At 34.7% G+C, this 23,155-nt stretch overlaps 1 long non-coding RNA gene across 1 annotated transcript; it reads right to left on the bottom strand.

The window, feature by feature from the left end:
- Window positions 1-16,341: 16,341 nt before the first annotated feature.
- Window positions 16,342-18,627, bottom strand: LOC146904390 (uncharacterized). The gene is made up of 4 exons (XR_015018538.1): window positions 18,111-18,627; window positions 16,936-17,031; window positions 16,729-16,842; window positions 16,342-16,570 (listed from the first exon to the last, which is right to left on the bottom strand). It is a non-coding gene; the product is annotated as an uncharacterized LOC146904390 (long non-coding RNA).
- Window positions 18,628-23,155: the final 4,528 nt, after the last annotated feature.

Raw genomic sequence — 23,155 nt, 5'->3', positions numbered from 1 at the left:
GGAGGTGTCTCATGTGTGGTTGGTGGATCTGTAACATGATCATGCGGTAAAGGTGTCACATGTGTAGGCTGTGAAGCTGCATGTGGTAAACCTTGTGAACGGAGGCGCTTCTTATTGGTTGCCTCAAGAGTTCCGGGTTGTACAAACTTTGATTTTCTCTTCACAACCTAAAGAAATGGCATAATTCAGAATCTTAATTGTCTCTCCAAAAATTCCAAATACATTAAGTTAACAATGAAAGAATTCCATTATCAAATTATCAAATTACCAACCTTTTTTGATGAACGTTTTGAAGTTGCAGAATAGGATTTTGCAAGTTCTTGAGAGATAATTGGAATCTTTAGAGCCTCCATCCTTTTTTGATTTTCTGCCATGTTTTTCAACTTTGCAGCCTCGCATGGTGTCATGTTTTTACAAGAATGAGACCTTTAAAGGCAAAATCAATAAATTCCACTATCCCTTACTCGTATGCAGCCGACGTTTGTGGCTTCATAATCCATGACTTATCCATTGCTTTAAATATAATATATGGATTTCAATAAGTTGACATAGACATGTCAAAACAATACAAATATTCATGAAAAGTGATTCACACAACCAACTAAAAAAATCAAGTGTAAGCAGTGTGTTTACAATATGTAGTTTGGAAAATCACAGCTTGGTGTCACTATATTTTAGAAACAAAAAGCATCAAATAGAAGCAAATCAAATATATATCCTACAAGACATAATCTATATTTCCATGTTTTACAACACAATGAATAATAGTTCCAGCAATAACCTATCAAAAAAATGTGCAAACTTAATAGTTAAAGTTCAAAAAACATGAGGGAAAAAGGACTTACATAAACAGCAGCAGACTTAAAAAAACCAATAGCGCGAAATGCTTCTTTCACTGAGCCTAATCAAAATATCTGTGAATGACCAAAATGAATAAACAATTAGGGAAACAAACAATGAATTGTTAAATTAAAATAGTATATCGCCAATCAAAAACACCATCTGTGGACAAACAAAACAACCTATGGGCATAAAATGGTGACACTACTACCATATCATGTGACACAATATAACATACGCACAAAATCAAATACTGCTATATAGCGCATACCCCTGCATCACAACCCAAAACCAACCAACGGAGAAACGAACCACCACTTCAACATAAACACAACTGCTGCACCAGCTGCTACAGCAGCGCCTAACCCATCTAGCAGCAGCCCACGCCAGAAAATGACAGCAAAAACCAAACAAAACCTGCTGACATCCCAGGCACACCTTCCAGAACCGCAAAGCCACTGCTGAAACATCACTGCACAGTAGAAAAAACCGATACTCCCAACCCCACTAACGACAAAATTAACGCACCAAGCAATCCCTCGGTAAGCGGGATTCAAATAATATACTAACGACAAAACAAACCGATACTCCCAACTCCACTAACGACAAAACAAACAGAGATGTAGATTTGTCGATACGGTAAGCGGTGTAACAAATAATATACTAACGATTCAGGGCTAAAAACCAGTAAAGGTACTTGTGCAAATCAAGACGTTCAATTTGAATTCTGACCTAGTTCACTTCGCTGCGGGATTAAAATATGTGTAAATCAAAATCATTCATTTTACACAATTTTAAAACAGAACCCCATGCCATGTAGTGCCCCATAGAATTTGAAAGTTTGCAAGAGCAATACAATACAAGTAACATGTAGAATTAGAATACAAGTTGATATTTGAAAAGAAATCCGACTTATTTTGTTACCAAAAACTTCAGCAAACAGTCTTGTAAATAGGTTGATTTGTTGATCAAGTAAAAGCTAAAAAAACTTCAGTGCTTGACAGTGTAAAACTGTTTCAAAAAATAAGAATTCATAATGCTTCTTGTTTGTTAATCAAGTAAAAGCTAAAAAAAATACAGGGTTTGACTGTGTCAAACTATTTCAACAAATAATTTAGAAAAGTTAAATAAATCCGGTAATGAATTTCAGAAACAAATCTCATTAATTTCAAAAGGGAATTTATAAATGAAACATAAAAGATTTGTTTCTTGTTCCTTGTTTCACTAAGCAATCGTGTTCTGTCCTTTTTTTCTCCTCAATAAATAAAATCAATTTTCTTTGCTTCTTTCATCACTATCATCATCCACATACATAGCTCACAAACCCCATTTCAACAAGTTTAAATTTTGATAAAACATCACTACTACACTACTAAAAGAACCCAAATCAAATTTTTCACTGTACAAAAAGAACCCAAATCAAATTTTTTATGTATCCAAACCAAAAGAACCCAAACGTGTTAACTTACCAAAAGAACCCAAACGTGTTATGTACAGGTTATGGCTACATAACTAACTTAAAACATGTTAACTTAAAACATTTTTCACTGTACCAGAAGAACCCAAATCAAATTTTCTGAATCAAAAACTTAAAGCAAAGGTGAAGGATTACATAAATCAAAAAACCCAAATCAGAAACCCTAAAATTTTAAATCACAAATTAGCAGCAATAAAATCAATTTAGCAAAGGTGATTTACTAACCTTTCAGAGCAATAAAATCAACGGTGATGGATTGTGGACTGATTGAGTTGGAATCTGAGCAATATTGGGTGTGAGAAGAATCTGAATCAACTATTGGATCGATTGTAGAACCGATTGGACCGATTCAAAGCTAGGTTAGGGTTTGGGAGTGAGACAAATCTGAATCGAGTGTCTAGGTTGGGAGTGTGAGAGCGACTATGATTGAAGGCATAACGAGGAAGAAGAAGGGGTGAGTAGTGATTGAGTTGGTGAACGAGGAAAAGGAAGAGTGAGTTGGTGGTGAGTGAGTTGGTGAGGAGTGAGTTTGAGATTTGGGGGTTTTGGGGGAAAGTGAGAAAGCGGGGGGATGAGATTTTGGGTAGAGAGCGTAATGAAATTTACAACGCGCCTTTTAATTTTAACAAAAAAAACCTGCGTCAGTTGCTCCAAATAGTTGCAACAACTGTTGCAAATGTACATTTTGAGGCAGTTATAAGGTAGGGGTCGTAGATGAAGTGTCACAATTTGCAGTTTTTCTTGTAGTGTAAGTAGATCAAAGTACAATTTTTCGGACACAATAACCTACCCTAACATCATCTAAACATATGCACAATAATGATAATAATATGATTCTTTCTAATGGATTGGACTAGCAATAAACTTTTTGTGCCCATTAATTGACAGCGACATCACATAATATTATATAAATATCTCCGCCAGTAACCTCTTTGAGTCATGACAATTCAATCCACACTAAGTACCAAGTAGATAAGGCATTTATACATACAAAGTACATAAATCATATTATAACATATCATTTATATTTGCTACAATCACAAGCATATAAAAAAAACAACACAATCATCTCCCAAGTAAATATTATTATTAATCATGTTAGCAAATAGATAATGATGACATATGTCTCAATTAGTCATACTATCAAGTCACAAAATGACCCTTAGTTATTATTATATATTTCACCACTAATAGGCTTTAGGCCACCCTTCTTAGTAGAAAGAAATGTTACCTAACAATATCAAATGTGTATAGAATATTTTTCCCGCTTGTGAATATCGAACAGACGCCAACACATACTCAAGTATGTAACAAAATGAATCCCATTAGACATATCCATAAAATATGTAATTTTCAAGAAACATGGATAAATCTAAATAAGGTAAAATAAAACACAACTTAAACACCAAAGACTCAAATATGAGAGCCAATTTCTATACATACCTTTATTGCAAAGAATTGTGAATATACTTTTTGTAGTTCATCAACAACATCTTGCATCAAAATGACTATATTTTAGTACCATAGCTAAAAAATATGGAAAACTTAACTTGAACCTTCATTAATTTATTGCCTTTTGGATGGTGATGGTCGGATTTAAGTAGGTGTACCAAATCATTTACCAAGTAATAAAGTGTAAGTAGAGTATCATATCCACATGGATTGTCGGTCCAACTAGGCAATTCGTGTTGCTTATTTAGGAACAATAAAAATAAATAAAAGATAAAGGGTAAAGGGATTTGATATGTTTGCAACAGGCATGATTTACCTGTTTTAATTGCATAATGTTAGCGACGGTTAGGATTATTTGAATCCCCTCTATTCATTTGTTGGAATTACTTAACAATCAAGTATTATTCAACTTTTAGTGTTTTCTATCTAAGTAATGACTTCGTGGGATTTTACTACCTACCAGCTGTCAAGTGCACCTGCTGGTCACACAGGTACGTACGTGTGGAGTCTTACTCTCTCAGAGGTTTGGGTTCATCGCCCTCCAACTGTCAGTTGCAACCTTCCACCAGAGTTTCTACCGGTTTCAGTGTTTAGGGTTGACAGTCTTATAGGGAGATACACATCCGAGCATAGAGGTACATGGAGGTTCTTACTTTCTCAAAGGTATTTGAAAAAATAACGGATATTAGGGTTCCTAAATTCTCAGTATCGTAAAGGTACCCTCGTCTATTGAATTCTATTGAATCTTAAAAGGACATCAACACAGTCTCCCTCTAGGTAGTTCTACAAACGGACGCCCCTATCTTGTCTACCTTACCAACGATGATAGAAGTGTGAAGTTACTGGGCTGATTTAGGTCATTAAGTCGATGTGTTTTGCTAATTACCTTACTCGTTATCTTAGTTTCTTCCCGATTATGGCAGGTATGCACCAATACCAGGTATGTAACCTTCCCAAGTTCCGTTATCTCAGGGTGGTTCACTTCAGAGGAGACAAATCTTACGCACTGTCGCGTCATTTTTCGGACGGTCGAATGCCATTTGATTGGCGTTCAATCCGCTTTTGATTTCACGACTGAACATTTAATTCTTTTCAAAAGAAAGTGGAAAAAGGTTCAAATACCACATTTTTAGGGATTAAGGGTTCGGGGGTTGGTTATATTTAGGGAAGGTGTTAAGCACCCTAAATATTCGTAGTACTCTACGAGAACCTCTTGATTTTATTTAACTTTTGTGCTATAAACTTGCTTGCTAAAAAAATATGGAATTTGCAATGATTAAAAAGGAAGACCTAATTATCTACATTTTATTGATTTGGAAGGATGCATGTCCTTTGCCTACGTACCCGTGAGGGATCAAAACCTCGTAGTTCGGGGTAGAAATTGACGTTTGATTTGTTGAGTGCTTTTTAATGTTTTTGAAAAAAGGTTTTAAAATAAAAGCCAAATGGCAAATTGGAATTTGTTTGTGTTTTTTAATTTAAATGAAAGATGACTCAAAATAGAATTAGAATTGGTTGATGATTTGATTAAGTAATAAACTAAAAAAAGACGATCACTTGATTTAGGATCAAGGTTTGTTATGAAAATATTTTTGTGATTTTTGATATATTTGCATGTTTTTGTTATTTTTTGAATAATGATATGAAAATTATAGAAGCAGAAATATAATATTAACAGTAGATTTAGGACCAGAGCACTCTGGATTAATTTAATTAAACAAGGACCAGATCGTTCTGGAGAATAATATAAATTAAACAAAAATATAATATTAACAGTTAATTAGGACCAGAGCACTCTGGACTAACTTAATTAAACAAGGACTAGATTGTTCTGGAGAATAATATAATATTAACAGTTAATTAGGACCAGAGTACTCTGGATTGAGGTATGTATTTAATGACAAAATTTAAATATACATATGATAATAATAGACAATAGAATGTGATGCAAAAATAAAATAAAAATGCATGAGAATTAAGATAAAAATACTAAAGAAATTAAAATGCATGAAAGAAATAAAAACATGAGATGCAGGGGAGGTGCAGGTAATAAAGGAGGGGGTGCAGGAATTAAAAATAGAAGGATTGGGCCTTGAAGGAAGTCTGGGGCGCATGGGCTTGCAGGTGGGCTAGATAGAAAACAATATGGGCCGTTGATCTGATCAACGATCCTGATTTAATCATGTATTAAGGCACTGCAGCCTTTGGATTGGATCAGAAGGCTTAAAAGGTGTGGATGCACGGACGTAGCATGCACTAGCGCACATAGGAGTAGGGTGGGGTATAAATACCCTCACCCTTCACAAACTAACTCATTTCTCTTTTTTTTCTCTTTCTTCTCTCCCTTTCTCACTTCTTTCTCTCGTTTTCTTCTTCTTTCTTTCTTTTCTTCTTCCTTTTTCCGGTCACCGGAGGTGGCTTCCGGCGCAGTGGCCGACCACCATAGGTGGTGGCGCCGCCGCTAGAGCCACCTCTTTTTTTTATTTTTTTGTGTTTATTTCGATTCCTTTTTTCTCCTCTTTCCGATTCTACTCTTAAAATTCCCAAATATCAAACCTATATCCCTAGATCAAAGAGTTTAGTAGTAAATACCTTTTGTTTGATTTCCTTTTCGGATTTGATTGTGATAAAAGGCTGTTTGGGTTTATGTGCGCGTGTGTGATGTTTGTGTTAAATCTCGTCGGTTTCGAAACTGTGTTTTGTGCGTGATTTCGGTTTCGTGATTGATTCTGTTTTTGATACACTTGTGTACTGATGTTGCCGGTTTGGACGTGTGTTGCTTCGCCGACGTCTGAGTTGTTGGTTGCGGCTTCTGTGATGTTTTGATGAGAATTGTTTTTCCTCTTAGCTTCTATATGTTTTTTTTTGGCTTCTGGAATTTTTGTTGTGTAAATTGGTTGTGAATAATTTGTGCGTTAGATCGAAATTGCCTCTCTGTGTTGTGACTGTTTGGATCGAAAACTGCCTCTTCCTTTTGTGTTATGCAGGCCTTGCTTTTATAGGCAGGGATTGAGACATTGGGTCTCTTGAGGCAGCGACACAAACTGCCCTTGTGTGGGATGAAGGGAACATTCACAGGCTGGTTTGAGCTGTGTTTCGATACTTTGGACCAAAATGACTTTTACGGACAAACAAAAAAACAAATAATAATAATATTAATAAATGAATAAGTAGTAGTAGTAATAATAATAATAATAATAATAATAATAATAATAATAATAATAATAATAATAATAATAATAATAATAATAAAAAGAATAAAAAGAAGGACTAAAAATAAAAAATAAAAATTGAGAGAAGAGGGTCCGACTCGGAATCAAGTATGAGGTATTTTAAAATACCTCTATGCCGAAATTTTCGCCGAAAAAGGCTGAGATTGGTCGGGTTCAAATGACACGTGTCGGTGTATGAATGCATGATTTTTGGTCAAAATTTGGGGTATGACAGATGCCCCTATTTAAGTTTCTTCGTCCGGAGACTTGAAGATAGAATCTTTGATTTGACGGGTCGAAGAGACTTAAATATCAAGTACACCAATTTTGACCAGTTGAAATGCTAAGAATGCAATGTTTATGAATATAATGATATGAATGCATGCACATGTAATTATGAACGCAACAACGGCAAACATATGCCGACTGGGGGGACACACTGATAATGATTGCTGGGGAGGAAAGAATGCCAATTACCTTTGAAGTGGTAATAGTGAACATTACGAGGAAAGAAACCGTCTATTACTTTTGAAGTAGTAAAGACGAACGCAACACTGTCAATTACTTTTGAATTAGTAAATACGAACGTAACAAGCAATAAAAGTGTCTGTTACTTTTGAAGTAGTAAAAGACAAAGTCTGTTACCTTTGAACTGGTAAAGACGAACATGACAGGAAATAAAATTGTCAATTACTTTTGAATTAGTAAAGGACAATGTCTGTTACCTTTGAAATGGTAAAGATGAACATGAGAGGAAATAAAATTGTCAATTACTTTTGAATTAGTAAAGGACAATGTCTGTTACCTTTGAACTGGTAAAGATGAACAAGAAATAAATTTATCAATTACTTTTGAATTAGTAAAGGACAATGTCTGTTACCTTTGAACTGATAAAGACGAACAAGAAATAAATTTGTCAATTACTTTTGAATTAGTAAAGGACAATGTATGTTACCTTTGAACTGGTAAAGACGAACAAGAAATAAATTTGTCAATTACTTTTGAATTAATAAAGGACAATGTATGTTACCTTTGAACTGGTAAAGACGCACATGACATGAAATGAAACTGTCTATTACTTTTGAAATAGTAAAGACGTGTGTGTTAACAAAGGACACTCGAGATAAGGTTTGAACAATTACTGGGGAAATTTGGATAGACATTGGTAAAGATGAATATTTGGTGGGACCTGTCACTTGAAACAACTTTTATTGGTGACAAACTCTGAAACAGCCATATTGGGGATCACATTGTTATGTATTGGAGTAAGACATTTGAAGTATAACCCAACCATGCATGAATGATATTTGTATGCATGTTATGTATGCATGAGTGAATGAGTGTATGAATGTATGGATGTATGAATTGTAACTTGTATGAGTGTATAAACTGCATGTGGCAGGTGGACTCGGTGAGACGAGATAAGACATGTAAGATGGGAGGCGGACTGACATCGCAGTACAAACACTCGGCAAACTTCCTTGGAGATGATATTATTGTGAATAAATTGAGTCGTTGATGGGGTGAAGCCCGGCATAAGGTAGCAATTGATGCTCCTGGGGATAAAGCCCATTGTTGACCAAAAGTTTGGAAGAAATCGCCATTCGTCAACCGGCGCAAAGTGTACTTCCATCGGCATGCTTCAGCAGTCATGTTTTTTTTTTTTTTGAAAATCCCTAACTTTTGCCTGGACCGCCCTTTCGGGTTTTCAGTCCACCGGGAGTGTATTCCTTTTTTATGCCCCTGGTTCTTGCCTGGATCGCCCTTTCGGGTTTTCAGTCCACCGGGACGCTCTCTATTGCCTAAGCCGCCTTTTCAGGTTTTCAACTTAGCGAGCTTTGATTGATTTTTTTTTTTTGCATTTTTGGACTGTGACAACATCTTGCTCGATGTAGAAGTTCTCTCCACAATGCTTAGCCCTGTTTCTCTTTCGGAATGTAACCGTTCTCGAGGTGGATGCTGATGTACGCTTCCCTTACTCACGAGTTTAAAGAGAGTGTGTTTGTTGTTCACACTTTTCAAAAGATGTAAAAAAAAAGTTTTATTTTTGAAATTTTTTTGCTTCAAGTATTGCCATAAAAAATAGAAGAAATTTTTGCAAATAGAATAAATGAGAGTTCCAAATAAATGGGCACATGCTCAAATTTGATGAATTGAGTGGTGGCCTACCAATGGCGTGGCTCCACGGATCTTTGAAAATTTTGGAAAATGGTAAATATAGGGGAAGGTACATTGAACACAATAACCGTTATGCTTCCTAACAACTTTGAATTGCCCCTGTTCCGAGTCTTTGATCTGCAGATGCTTCGAATCGGAGGTTCTTTGGTAGCAGGTATGCCCCAAGTTGATTGTGCTGACTGATGCAGTTACTTTGTCATGATCCTTAACTTTTGCATAGATCGCCCTTGCGGGTTTTCAATCTATATAGGATGATCATTTTAGTTTATGTCTCTAATTTTGCGTGGACCGCCCTTTCGGGTTTTCAGTCCACCGAGACGCTCATTTTTGCCTAAGTCACCTTTTCAGGTTTGCGACTTATCGAGCCTTGTTTTTTTGACAAAGTATTTCTTGACTGCACCAGCACTCATAGGACGTGTGATTTGGTCACCATCCATAGTTGTAAGAGTCATTGCACATGAGCCTTCATAGTTTAGGCGGCCACTTGCCCCTGGAGTCAGTTTGGAAAGGTAGTGTCTCTTTGAGCACAAAGTCTCTTCCTTGAATTTCATGGGGACGAACCTTCTTGTTGGAAGTTTGTTTCAACCTCTCTTGATATAGTTGTACAAGGTCGTCATGCATTTTAAGTTTGATTAAGTTTGGACTGTAGTAGAACTCCTATTGACGGGACTTCAAACCTCCATGGGAGGTACCACCTCTATGTTGCATATTGAGGGAAGGAGGGGGGGTTGCCCCTTGTTGAAGAGTGTACTGCAGTACAATTGTCTTGAAGTGTAGATGGTAGCATCCTGTGCAATATTTGTGAATGAAAGCCATCTTCTTGCAATCTTCTTGATTTTTGTTTGCAGCTTCGACGGCTAAGATGCCCCAGTATGTGAGAGATCATGTCGGGAGTCTCTTCATTCTTGTTTTCTTCATACAGGGAGCTCAAAGTTGGAAGAGAGTACATGATTATTGTATTCAACGGGTTTATTAATGCATGATTTGATTATTGATTTTGACAAGTATAAGTTATGATTATGCAGATATTTGAGAATTTTTTTTTGGTTTTTTTGTATTACCATTTTTCCTAGAAAAAAAGCACAAAATAAAAGCAAAGTCGGGATCGAAGCGACTTTTTATTAATGATGGAAAATACATGAAGCAAAAGACCCTACACAAGTTCACTTTCGTCTTGGGCGAGACGCTATGATTTTTTTTTGAAAAAAAACATAAAGCAACAAACAAACATATTATTTTGAACAAATGAGTAGTAGAAATAAACATCAGCAAAGACCCAATTGCTGCTAAACATTCCATGTACCACCCGAAGCTTATGGACCCCTTGCTGAAGTTGATCCATCTTTTGTGTTTGTACGAGTGGCTGCATATGCGAGCCGAACTTGGATAAAGACATCAGACCACTTTACTGATGGATTGACCGTTTGTAGATAGAGACAAAGTATGAGACACATACTAGAAACTATGAATGCACATGAGGTATGAAATGCATATGCAAAAAAATGTACAATTTTTTTTGTTATTAAAGGTTTTGTCAAGGTGAATTGTAAACATCGCAAATGAACATGGTTTCATTTGAAAATTTGTAAAGATATTGCAATCGGTTCTATTTTCAAAAGGTAAGAACGAAACCAAGGAAGAAATTCTTAACAAAAGCAAAAGCTTAGTTAGGATTTTTTTTTTAAGTTTGTATTTCTTGGTGTTCATCTTTACAAGGTGGAATATCTCTGATGTTTACAAAAATTTATCCAAATCATTCGATGTTTTGATGAGAAAAGTTTTTATGCATGTATGCATGATTATGCTACACAAACAGTGAAAACGTGGTGAGGTTTAAGTCCATATGTTGGAGCCAAGGGTATGTACGCCATTTGGTAAGGAATATGGTATCATTGGACTTTGTAATCAGGGTTCTACCAAGTTCCCAAATTGCAACCCCCCTTGTGAATATATTGGTGTATAGGAATGCTCCTAGTCCAATAACATCCATAAGGTAGTCTAGTTTGAGTGTAGTATCGCGTATCAACTAAAGACAAGAATGCTCTTGGTTTAGCCACCGCACTACGTCCTAAAAAGGCCAAGATGGGTTAAGGGTTACTAAGGTCCACGGCTTCGACGGACACTAATATTGAAAGTAATAACGTCAACACGAATGCTCATGTTAACAAGACTACTACCTTCCGTGAGGCCTCCACCGAGTAGGGTTATCACTTGTAAACATGGTCCAAGAATGATCTTGGTATGTCACTATGATTTTACCCCGTCCTATCTTATATTTCCCTCAAGTCCGGGTATAAGACTTATTTTCTCACCACTCACGTTAAAAGTAAGAAGAATGAAGAAAGGAGAACATATACGCATGTAATTTCCATCTTTTATTTAAAACATGTTTTTTTAGCAAGTTTATAGCACAAAATTTAAATAATGCTAAGTTAGGCTCAACCCTCTTACTTTTAGTCCCCAGTGAAGTCGCCATTTCGGTCGCGTCATTTTTCAGACGGTCGAATGCCATTTGATTGGCGTTCGACCCGCTTTTGATTTCACGACTGAACATTTAATTCTTTTCAAAAGAAAGTGGAAAAAGGTTCAAATACCACATTTTTAGGGATTAAGGGTTTGGGGGTTGGTTATATTTAGGGAAGGTGTTAAGCACCCTAAATATTCGTAGTACTCTACGAGAACCTCTTGATTTTATTTAACTTTTGTGCTATAAACTTGCTTGCTAAAAAAATATGGAATTTGCAATGATTAAAAAGGAAGACCTAATTATCTACATTTTATTGATTTGGAAGGATGCATGTCCTTTGCCTACGTACCCGTGAGGGATCAAAACCTCGTAGTTCGGGGTAGAAATTGACGTTTGATTTGTTGAGTGTTTTTTAATGTTTTTGAAAAAAGGTTTTAAAATAAAAGCCAAATGGCAAATTGGAATTTGTTTGTGTTTTTTAATTTAAATGAAAGATGACTCAAAATAGAATTAGAATTGGTTGATGATTTGATTAAGAAATAAACTAAAAAAAGACGATCACTTGATTTAGGATCAAGGTTTGTTATGAAAATATTTTTGTGATTTTTGATATATTTGCATGTTTTTGTTATTTTTTGAATAATGATATGAAAATTATAGAAGCAGAAATATAATATTAACAGTTGATTTAGGACCAGAGCAATCTGGATTAATTTAATTAAACAAGGACCAGATCGTTCTGGAGAATAATATAAATTAAACAAAAATATAATATTAACAGTTAATTAGGACCAGAGCACTCTGGACTAACTTAATTAAACAAGGACCAGATTGTTCTAGAGAATAATATAATATTAACAGTTAATTAGGACCAGAGTACTCTGGATTGAGGTATGTATTTAATGACAAAATTTAAATATACATATGATAATAATAGACAATAGAATGTGATGCAAAAATAAAATAAAAATGCATGAGAATTAAGATAAAAATACTAAAGAAATTAAAATGCATGAAAGAAATAAAAACATGAGATGCAGGGGAGGTGCAGGTAATAGAGGAGGGGGTGCAGGAATTAAAAATAGAAGGATTGGGCCTTGAAGGAAGTCTGGGGCGCATGGGCTTGCAGGTGGGCTAGATAGAAAACAATATGGGCCGTTGATCTGATCAACGATCCTGATTTAATCATGTATTAAGGCACTGCAGCCTTTGGATTGGATCAGAAGGCTTAAAAGGTGAGGATGCACGGACGTAGCATGCACTAGCGCACATAGGAGTAGGGTGGGGTATAAATACCCTCACCCTTCACAAACTAACTCATTTCTCTTTTTTTTTTTCTCTTTCTTCTCTCCCTTTCTCACTTCTTTCTCTCGTTTTCTTCTTCTTTCTTTCTTTTCTTCTTCCTTTTTCCGGTCACCGGAGGTGGCTTCCGGCACGGTGGCCGACCACCATAGGTGGTGGCGCCGCCGCTAGAGCCACCTCTTTTTTTTTTATTTTTTTTGTTTATTTCGATTCTTTTTTCTCCTCTTTCCGATTCTACTCTTAAAATTCCCAAATATCAAACCTATATCCCTAGATCTAAGAGTTTAGTAGTAAATACCTTTTGTTTGATTTCCTTTTCGGATTTGATTGTGATAAAAGGCTGTTTGGGTTTATGTGCGCGTGTGTGATGTTTGTGTTAAATCTCGTCGGTTTCGAAACTGTGTCTTGTGCGTGATTTCGGTTTCGTGATTGATTCTGTTTTTGATACACTTGTGTACTGATGTTGCCGGTTTGGACGTGTGTTGCTTCGCCGACGACTGAGTTGTTGGTTGCGGCTTCTGTGATGTTGTGATGAGAATTGTTTTTGCTCTTAGCTTCTATGTGTTTTTTTTGGCTTCTGGAATTTTTGTTGTGTAAATTGGTTGTGAATAATTTGTGCGTTAGATCGAAATTGCCTCTCTGTGTTGTGACTGTTTGGATCAAAAACTGCCTCTTCCTTTTGTGTTATGCAGGCCTTGCTTTTATAGGGAGGGATTGAGACATTGGGTCTCTTGAGGCAGCGACACAAACTGCCCTTGTGTGGGATGAAGGGAACATTCACAGGCTGGTTTGAGCTGTGTTTGGATACTTTGGACCAAAATGACTTTTACGGACAAACAAAAAAACAAATAATAATAATATTAATAAATGAATAAGTAGTAGTAGTAGTAGTAGTAATAATAATAATAATAATAATAATAATAATAATAATAATAATAATAATAATAATAATAATAATAAAAAGAATAAAAAGAAGGACTAAAAATAAAAAATAAAAATTGAGAGAAGAGGGCCCGACTCGTAATCAAATATGAGGTATTTTAAAATACCTCTCTGCCGAAATTTTCGCCGAAAAAGGCTGAGATTGGTCGGGTTCAAATGACACGTGTCGGTGTATGAATGCATGATTTTTGGTCAAAATTTGGGGTATGACACGCACGATAGTAAAATTAAATAGGATTCGAAAATAATTTAATAAAGACTTTAAATTAAATCAAATATCCAACAAATAGAATAGAGGTTCATCTTAGAACCCTAGCCTAAAACGATTTTGTTACACATGTTAACTAAAGAGAAATTACAAAAGAAATAAAACATAAGCTAGAGACTTGAGGTGAGGAGAGAAACTCCTCTCTAGAAGCTCATAGTGCTTGCCTTCTTTTTGAACCGCTTTCTTCTAAATGAGAAATTATGAATGACAAGAGTCGTATTTACAGAGAGAGTTTCCACTTGAAGTTGGCTTAAAAACTAGGCTTTCTCTACTAAAAAGTAGCAAAAGTAGTTTTAGCTCGATTTTCCCATGCTCGGGGAGCATGCAGGGCGCCCAAGTGCAGTTTTTGCATTCTCGGGCCACTTGGCTGCTTATCATGGTGCACACGTATATTTTCAGCATGCTGATGGTCGGATTAGATAAGTGTACCTAATCGTTTACCAAGTAATAAAGTGATAAGTGAGTATCGTATCCACAAGGATTTTCGTTTCGTCCAAACAATTTGCGTTACTTATTTTAAGTTGACGATAAAATAAAGAGTTAAGGGTTCAGAGATTTTCAATTTTTATCTATTTGCAACATAGCAAGTTACCTATTTTTGGTTGTAGAAAAGTAACAGCGGTTAGAGGATTCTTTGAATCCCCCCTATTTATTAGTTGGATATTTAGTTAGTATACATGTCGCATTTAGTTATTCTAAGTAAACTATCTAAGTGATGAGGCCGTGGGACGTTTCTAACCTAGTCGGTCGTCAAGTTGTACTTGCTGATCACACATCGATCCTTACGTGCACGGTCTTACTCTCTCAGTTGATTATAGGTTTATCCCTCCGATTGCTAACTACACTTGTCGGTCACACGGTGATCTTTACATGTGGGGTCTTGTTAATTCAAAGGTAATTGAAACATAAACTTAAATTGGCTTCCCTGGATTTCCTAAGGCTATGAAGTGCCAAATTTTCGGAAGTTCTTCCCATATATGAATCTTAGGTATCTCATAACACACTATCCCACTCGGTAGTTCTACAAATAGGCAGCTCTATCAGCGTCTACCTTACCAAGGGTCGAGGAGAATGGTTTTACTAGGTTCAACTTATTTCCTTCAAGCAACCACTTATTTCCTTAATCTCTAACTAGTTACCTCATAGGTTCAGCAGATTTTACTCAATATTAGTAATGTCATCTCCTAAGTACTTACAACTTCTTCTCTTTCAGAGTGTGCAACACAACCCTCAAATGCTCCACATGCTCCTCCTCTGACTTCGAATTCACAAAGATATAGTCTATAAACACCACCACAAACTGATCCAAATAAGGATGGAAGATTCTATTAATATATTCCATGAAGACACCCGATGCATTAGTCACACCCAATGGCAGCACAGAATATTCATAGTGCCCATACCTCGTTTGAAATGCAATCTTAAAAATATCCTCCGCCTTAACTCGTATCTGGTGATATCCACACACAACCTCATACTACCGTCCTTCATCTTAACCAACAACACTGGTGCTCTCCACGGTGAAACACTTGGTCTAATAAATTGCTTATCCAACAACTCTTCTAACTGCTTCTCAGCTCGCCCAATTCCGATGCGGACATCCGATAAGGTGCCGTCGAAATAGGACTTGTTCCTTGTACCAAATCAATTGCCAACTCCACCTCTCTCTCTGGCGGTAAGTCGGTAATGTCATCACTACTACAAAAATGAGCTTATATAGCGCTTTTTTTTGGCTTTAGCCAGCGCTTTGTAAGCGCTACTGTAAATGGCGCTGGTAAAGGTAATATAGCGCTTTTTTTATGTATAAAGCGCTATCTAAAGCAGGGTTTATATAGCGCTTTTTGTCAAAAAGCGCTAGCAAAGATTCTCCTTAGATAGCGCTTTCAATAATAAACGCCATCTAAAAGGGGTTTAAAATAACGCATGCACTCGTAAAAAACAGCGTTTTTGTTTTAAAACGCTATGTAACACTAGGTTTAAATAGCGCTTTATACAGGAAAAAAGCGCTAGGAAAAGCATTAAGTTTTTTTTTTTGTCAGATTTTTTTATTATTTGTACAGATAGCGTTTTTTATTAATTTAAAGTAATATATATATATATATATATATATATATATATATATATATATATATTTTTGAAGGAAATATATATATTTTTGGCACATTAAAATTGAGACTATTATTTATCAAATAAAACTTAAACATATCATAAAAAAATGTATGTATATATAGCATAAAAGCCAGAAATGTAGAGCCACTGATATGGTAACATGGATATCTCTAAGTTACAACTAATTAGTTAACATAAAGATCAAAATCTTCTATGGTAGCATGCAGTAGTCTTCATCTATCTTCTTGATCTTCTCAACATTTTTATCCAAAACAAGCAGGCAAATCATTATTCATTTCCAAATTTCGTTCACTCTCCACCACCTGCATATATAGCAGAAAACACCGTTAAGCAAGAAGCAACTATATTATATTAGAGACAAATTCAAAGTACTAATGATCATAGTACAAATTAAAGCAAGATTATAAATTAAAAACACTATCACTTCTAGCAAATATATATAGAAAAACATGAAACTCACCTTATCATAAAAATATCATATAACTTTTAGGCTGATCATGAACTGACATCATTCTTCTTGGATTTCTCTTAGTTTATCTTTTGAGTATGTCACACACTTGAAACCATCAATGTACTGCATATATTGTAACAAAAAATAACCATGTTACTTAATAATAATAAACTTAATTATATACAAATATTATACTTTAATATAAAAATAACATACCAGCTTTGGAAACTCATTTAGTTTTGAAATGAGAATCTCTTTCATAAACCTCATCACAAAGTACCCGCTATCTATACCATTTTCTTGGCGAGGACACTACAAAAAATAAAATAAGTTTGTATCAATCAAATTATTTATATTATTCATACACTAATTTTTTAAGGTTGTTATGTTATATTATTAAACATGTACTCGGACCCATGATATGTTGTTAAATTTATTCTTTTTTACTTAAGTGTCCCTTGCAGAGCGAAATACCTTTAGAATTCTACAAAATATAAATGTAAACCTAGATTACATACAACTAACCACACACACACACACACACACACACACACACACACACACACACACACACACACACACACATATATATATATATATATATACACACACACACACACACACACAGTTACGTGTCAAACATACTCTTCATTTTTGGATAATTCATATAGTCATTGAGTAATGGATCCAAATTATATATGATTTCCGATATGGTATCAACGACAAATAACACCCAATGTGCACTACACAAATTTCAAAGTTAATTAGAAAATCTTCTATAAACGATGGTAAAAAGTGAGGAAAAAAATAATCAAAAACAAAGTTTCAAGGAAAATTTTACATAGGCTTCGTAGAAACTTATTATTTAAGGTCCTTAAAGAGTTGCCCGTAGGGTACCCAATCATATATAGATACAAAAGGCTACACAATTTCAAGTGTAGCGTACCTCCTTACCCCTCACTTTGATGACATATATGTATGTAAACACTATTTAAAGAAAAAATTATATGACTACCAGTTTACTTTGCAAGATAAAAAACAATGAAAAAACTACTATTTACTAAGATAAGCTAACCACACAAGATTAAAACTATGAAGCTGAAAAGGTCAGGGCATCCTCCAAAAAAAATTAGAAGGCTTATAAATAACAAAATCCAAAGAAATAAAATGAAGGAAGTAGACCTTATCTATCACAGAATGAATATTAATTAGAATTCAGAAATTAGTTCATCGATTAATTAGAATTCAGTAGTTAACAATAACAATTTATTTAGGTCTCAGTTCAATGCAATCAGAAAGGCATGATCTAATACAACAATAAAAGATACTAATAACAAATCAGAAAGAACAATATAATTTCAACAGAAGAATTAGCAAATACAAATCTGAACCTGTTTTTCGCCGATTCATCACGATCACTTGATTCCCTTGAGTGACCGCACGGGGCGGCGAAGTAACCGACTCCGGTTGAGTTTTCTCAAAGAAGAATTGAGGAAGGGTTTTCTCAGAGAGTAATAATTGAGGGTTTAGGGAGAAGATGAAATCCAATTTTTCAGATAAGAGGGTTTGAGTTCATAGAGAGGAAATAAAAGGGTTTGGGGGAAGATGATAGGAAAAAAAAATCAATAAGGGGATACGATTCTTCAAAAAAGGAGAAAAGGGTGTGGTTTTTGTTTTAATAACAATTTCACCAAAAAAAAAATATTAATTACAATTTAATGGGAAAAAAAGACTTTTCATTAAAAACCGTAAAAAGTGGATGAATGAAAACAAGAAAAAAAGGAAATCTTAATAAAAAAAAAAACGGAAAAAAAAACAAGAAAAAAAGGAAATCTTAATAAAAAAAACGGAAAAAATTAAAAGTAAAAAACAGAGAGGATCGAACACATGACCATCGGGTAAAATGAATGATTACTTCCACCACTCGGCTGGAACAACTTATATGAAAAATAGCGCTTTTTTATATGTAATAAACGCTATTTACTACATGCCTAACATAGCGCTCAAAAGCGCTATTTATAGCTCAGTAATAAATAGCGCTTTCTATATTAAGCGCCGTCTGTGAATAATCTGGCAATTTTTTTTATATTATTTAATGTACCTATTATAGCACTTTTATAAGAAAACGCTATATCGAGTAAGTATCAGAGATAGCACTTTTTTCAAAAAGCGCTATCTAAAGCTTCCGTGTTTTCATTTATAGCGCTTTGATGTTAAAAGCGCTATTTAATAGGCGCTATTTTTTCCACATTTTGTAGTAGTGCATCCGGGAAAAGTTCTGGAAAATCTCGCACTACCGGCAAATCACCAACTCCCTTCTCAACACCTTCCTTCATTGAAGCAAACATCATAAACACACAGGCCTCATCATCCAAAGACTTCTTCACTTGTTCCACGGTTAAGATCTTTTCTCCTACCCGATCCACCCGCTTAGAGAATGTCACGCTTTTGGTTAAACAATTAATGTTAACCCCAAAAGATAACATTTAATCCATACAAAAAATCACATCCATATGCGCCAAAGGTAAACAAACCAAATCCAATTCAAAATCCACATTTCCAAAATTAACAGGACACTTATGTTTTTACTTTCTCTCTCTATTAATTTGGTTTTTATGTCAATACATATTTTTCTTTAAAAATTTATGATTGTCCCAAAGGTTGTCACACAAACAATTGTTTAAATAACACATCTAATAAAATAATTAAGGCTAATTCATTACATGTTTTTACTAGAATTTCATATTGTTAAACCCAAGTCACTTTTACTCTGAGGTTGGTTGTGGCGGAGCCACTCGTGGGCTAGGGTGGGCCACAACCCACCCAAACCATAAAAAAAAATCATTAAAGAAAAATCATTTTTGATAGGTATATATACACCTATTAACATATTAAGTTGTATCATATATATAATAGGTTGCAGTAAAATCATAAATGCATCGCATGCTTCAGCGATTAAGTCAAGGTCTATTATGATTTCATGTTTTAAGTTCGACTCCCGTCCTGACGCATGCTGGTAAAAAAGAAATCATCAACAAGGTTCGAACCGGCGCATGCTGGCAGACAAAAAAAAATACCTTGCCACCAAGCAAACATAGCCTTGCCACCAAGGTAACAACCTTCTACCTAAAAATATTGCCTTTAAGTATTATATATCTAATGTTATACCTCTCACCAACAATTTGTGTGAATAAAGCACAATTCTTTTTTCACTTAAAATTATATGTGTAATATAATAAAAATTATATAATATTTATGTTAAAATAACCTTAAAATATTGGTTTAAATCATGTTCTAGAGAAAAAAAATAATAGTCACTCGAATTAACTAATACAAAAATATAAATTTATACCTTAAAAGAATTGGCTCACCTAAAAAATTATTTCTAGCTCCGCCACTTTGCCAACACATGTTCTATTAACTCAATAATTTTTTTTATTCCTTTTTACTACATGGTCAACACTAAACTGATTTTATGATACAATTCACTATTAAAACTAAGTGTTTTATCTGGAACTAAGTATAGTGTCTCTGATTAATTATCTAGACATAGAGAATTAATTAGTGTGACTAATAGTTTAACGAACAATTAAGCTTTTGATAATACTAATAGCTCCTGAGACATTAGAGAACTATGGTAGATAAACGAGACCTTGAACCAATACATTGGTCTTAGTCTATTTTGTTAAACTTTCGTGAACATAGGGATTAAATTGTTATTGTTTAGAACATTGAATTGCCAAACATGAAGATATTGGGGGATTTAGATCACTCATCGTAATTCTAAATTTAGTCTTAATTTATTTGAATTCCGCAACCCAAATCTTATGAAAACTCCCCCCAATTTTACAAACAATTAACTATTGAGCAGTTTCTGAGTTCAAGTCAACAATTGCTTACGAGACAAATCTTATAAATTTTATTACTTTCCTGACAATTTGATAAATTTGCCAAAAATTTACCAATTCATTAATTTATTTTAGTTAAGTTGCACCTACGTAGTAGATACATGTGTATTGATGTTGTTCCCCTGAGTACGGGTATTTTCAAACTATAGATATGGGAGCAACTAATATAGCACCCTACACAGACTCTATCCATTATCATCCTTAGACCATACTCCCTCCGTTTCTTTTTATAAGCAAATTTTGCTTTTTAGGTTCATTCAATTAATGATGTATGTGGTCCATAATATAGACCACATACATCATTAATTGAATGAACCTAAAAAGCAAAATTTGCTTATAAAAAGAAACGGAGGTAGTATACAATGGGAAATTTTTTTCAACAACCTTCAACACCCACTTTTTCAATTCCCAACACTCCACATCATTTTCTCTCTCTTAATTCAACACCCATTCAATTTTTACCACTCCAATGGTAAACATTCAACACCCTACCCCACCACTTTTTATTTCTTATTCTTATTTAATTTTTGTTTTTATAATTACATAAAATTATAATTATCGATTATAATTAAATTAAAATAATACAATTAACAATTTATTTTTTAGTTTTTTTTGGAAAAACAAAATTTTGTAAAATAATTTATTTTTATTTTCTTAACTTAAAATGCAATACAACAAACTAAGCACGCGACACACAATTAACTTAAGAGAGTGAAAAACTTGGTTTTTTTTCTGTGTCCAAATCAAATGATCCAAGTCTCTATTTGTAGAGAAAAAAAAATCACGAATTTTGGTAAAAAAAAAAAATTTAAAAAATTATTTGCAATGAAATAATTGAGTCCAAATTATTAAGAAGATAAAAATCCAAGCAGCCAATCGTAACATGCCAAGTGTCACAGCTTTATGAATTTCTCTTTCTCTCTCCGCAGAAAACTTCTCCCACGCTCCCTGTCTGCGCGTGCATGCCACGCGCCATTTTCAGTCCAATGCAAGCTTGCCACGTGTCCTCCCGGTCAGATATTCAACATGTTTAACTCTTTCATCACCTCTCTCCTCTTCTCTCATTTTCAATAACCCCCTACAATGGTTTCAACATGTTGAATATGACATTCAACAAGCCATTGTAAATGGTCTTAGAAAAGGAAAAAAAAAAAGGAAAGGAGACAACTAACCAACAAGTCGAGAGGTACAAACACCTCTAGCATAATAAAATTCATCTTATTAACTTAAATAAATGTGCTTATAATCCCCATAATTCATCTTATTAACTTAAATAAATGTGCTTATAATCCCCATAAGCATAATAAAATTCATCTTATTAACTTAAATAAATGTGCTTATAATCCCCATAGGAAATCTTCAATTTTAATCTGACCATTTTTAATTTCTCAATTTTTATTTTTTTCTTCTGGTCAAGTAGCCTAGTGGCTAGTAATTTCTCAATTTTTATTTTTTTCTTCTGGTCAAGTAGCCTAGTGGCTAGAGAAATTCACCTTAAAGATGAATAAGTGTGGTGTCCGGGGTTCGAACCGCGACCCATGCACATATTGTGCATTATCCCTTACCAAATGAGCTAAGCTCATGGGGACACTCAATTTTATTCCCTCAATATTTTAAATAGCGCAATTTTAGTCCCTGAGCCATCCAAGTTTTGATGGTAATGATGACGTGGTAGTCATATGGTGGCGTATCATTTTTAGAGTTTTTTTAACAAACCAAAATGAGATATATATTAAAACAGAGTGAGAATCATCTAGCACAAGGTGTGCTGAGATTGAAACTCACAAGAGTTACAAAGTCACCGCTGCGAAAAGAACGAAGGCACCAAAAAAAATGAAAAACGAAAACAATTACACGTGGACACTCATGCAAGGAAGCGGATGTTTCCACCAATCATGATAGTTATAATTAAATAACACCTGTTTAGATTTGAACCATAAGTAGGAGTTGAGCTTCACCTTGTCTACAAGAATGGAAGGATCAAACACTGTGTTGTTAAAGATACGGTTATTCCTTTCCTTCCAAATGATCCAAACAAAAGCGAACCAAACGACCTTAAAGTATTTATGGGCCAATCTCGGCATGCCCGCCATATTTGAAAATTGGACACAATGATCAAGAAGCACACCTGGAGCCACCGAAGAAATTCCTAACCAATTAAGTACATGATACCAAGCACTGGTCGATATCTTGCAACCTAAGAATAGATGAGTAGCCGTTTCAGAAGTGCCACAATCAGCTACACACATAATATCACTAGATGGGATTGTACTTCTCCGCAACAAGATGTCTTTAGTAGGTAATCTATTGCGGAGGGGACACCACACAAATAGAGACACCTTTGAGGGAATAAATTTGTGCCAAACAGCGTCAACAAGGTTACTATCCACGATACTATCAGACATAGTAAGAAAGCGATAGGTCCCTCACACGGAGTAATCATGAATAGGGTCAAGCAACCACCTCCAACTGTCGGCCACATTGTCCTGCAAAACAAAGTTATGTAAGCATTATACAGTCACATTAGC

This window comes from Medicago sativa, chromosome 7 (genome assembly GCF_051527215.1).
Source record: "Medicago sativa cultivar Bolivia chromosome 7, Bolivia_mono, whole genome shotgun sequence".
Taxonomy (NCBI): Eukaryota; Viridiplantae; Streptophyta; class Magnoliopsida; order Fabales; family Fabaceae; genus Medicago; species Medicago sativa.
The sequence above is the reverse complement of the archived record's forward strand: the minus strand, read 5'-3'. Positions and strand labels throughout refer to the sequence as shown.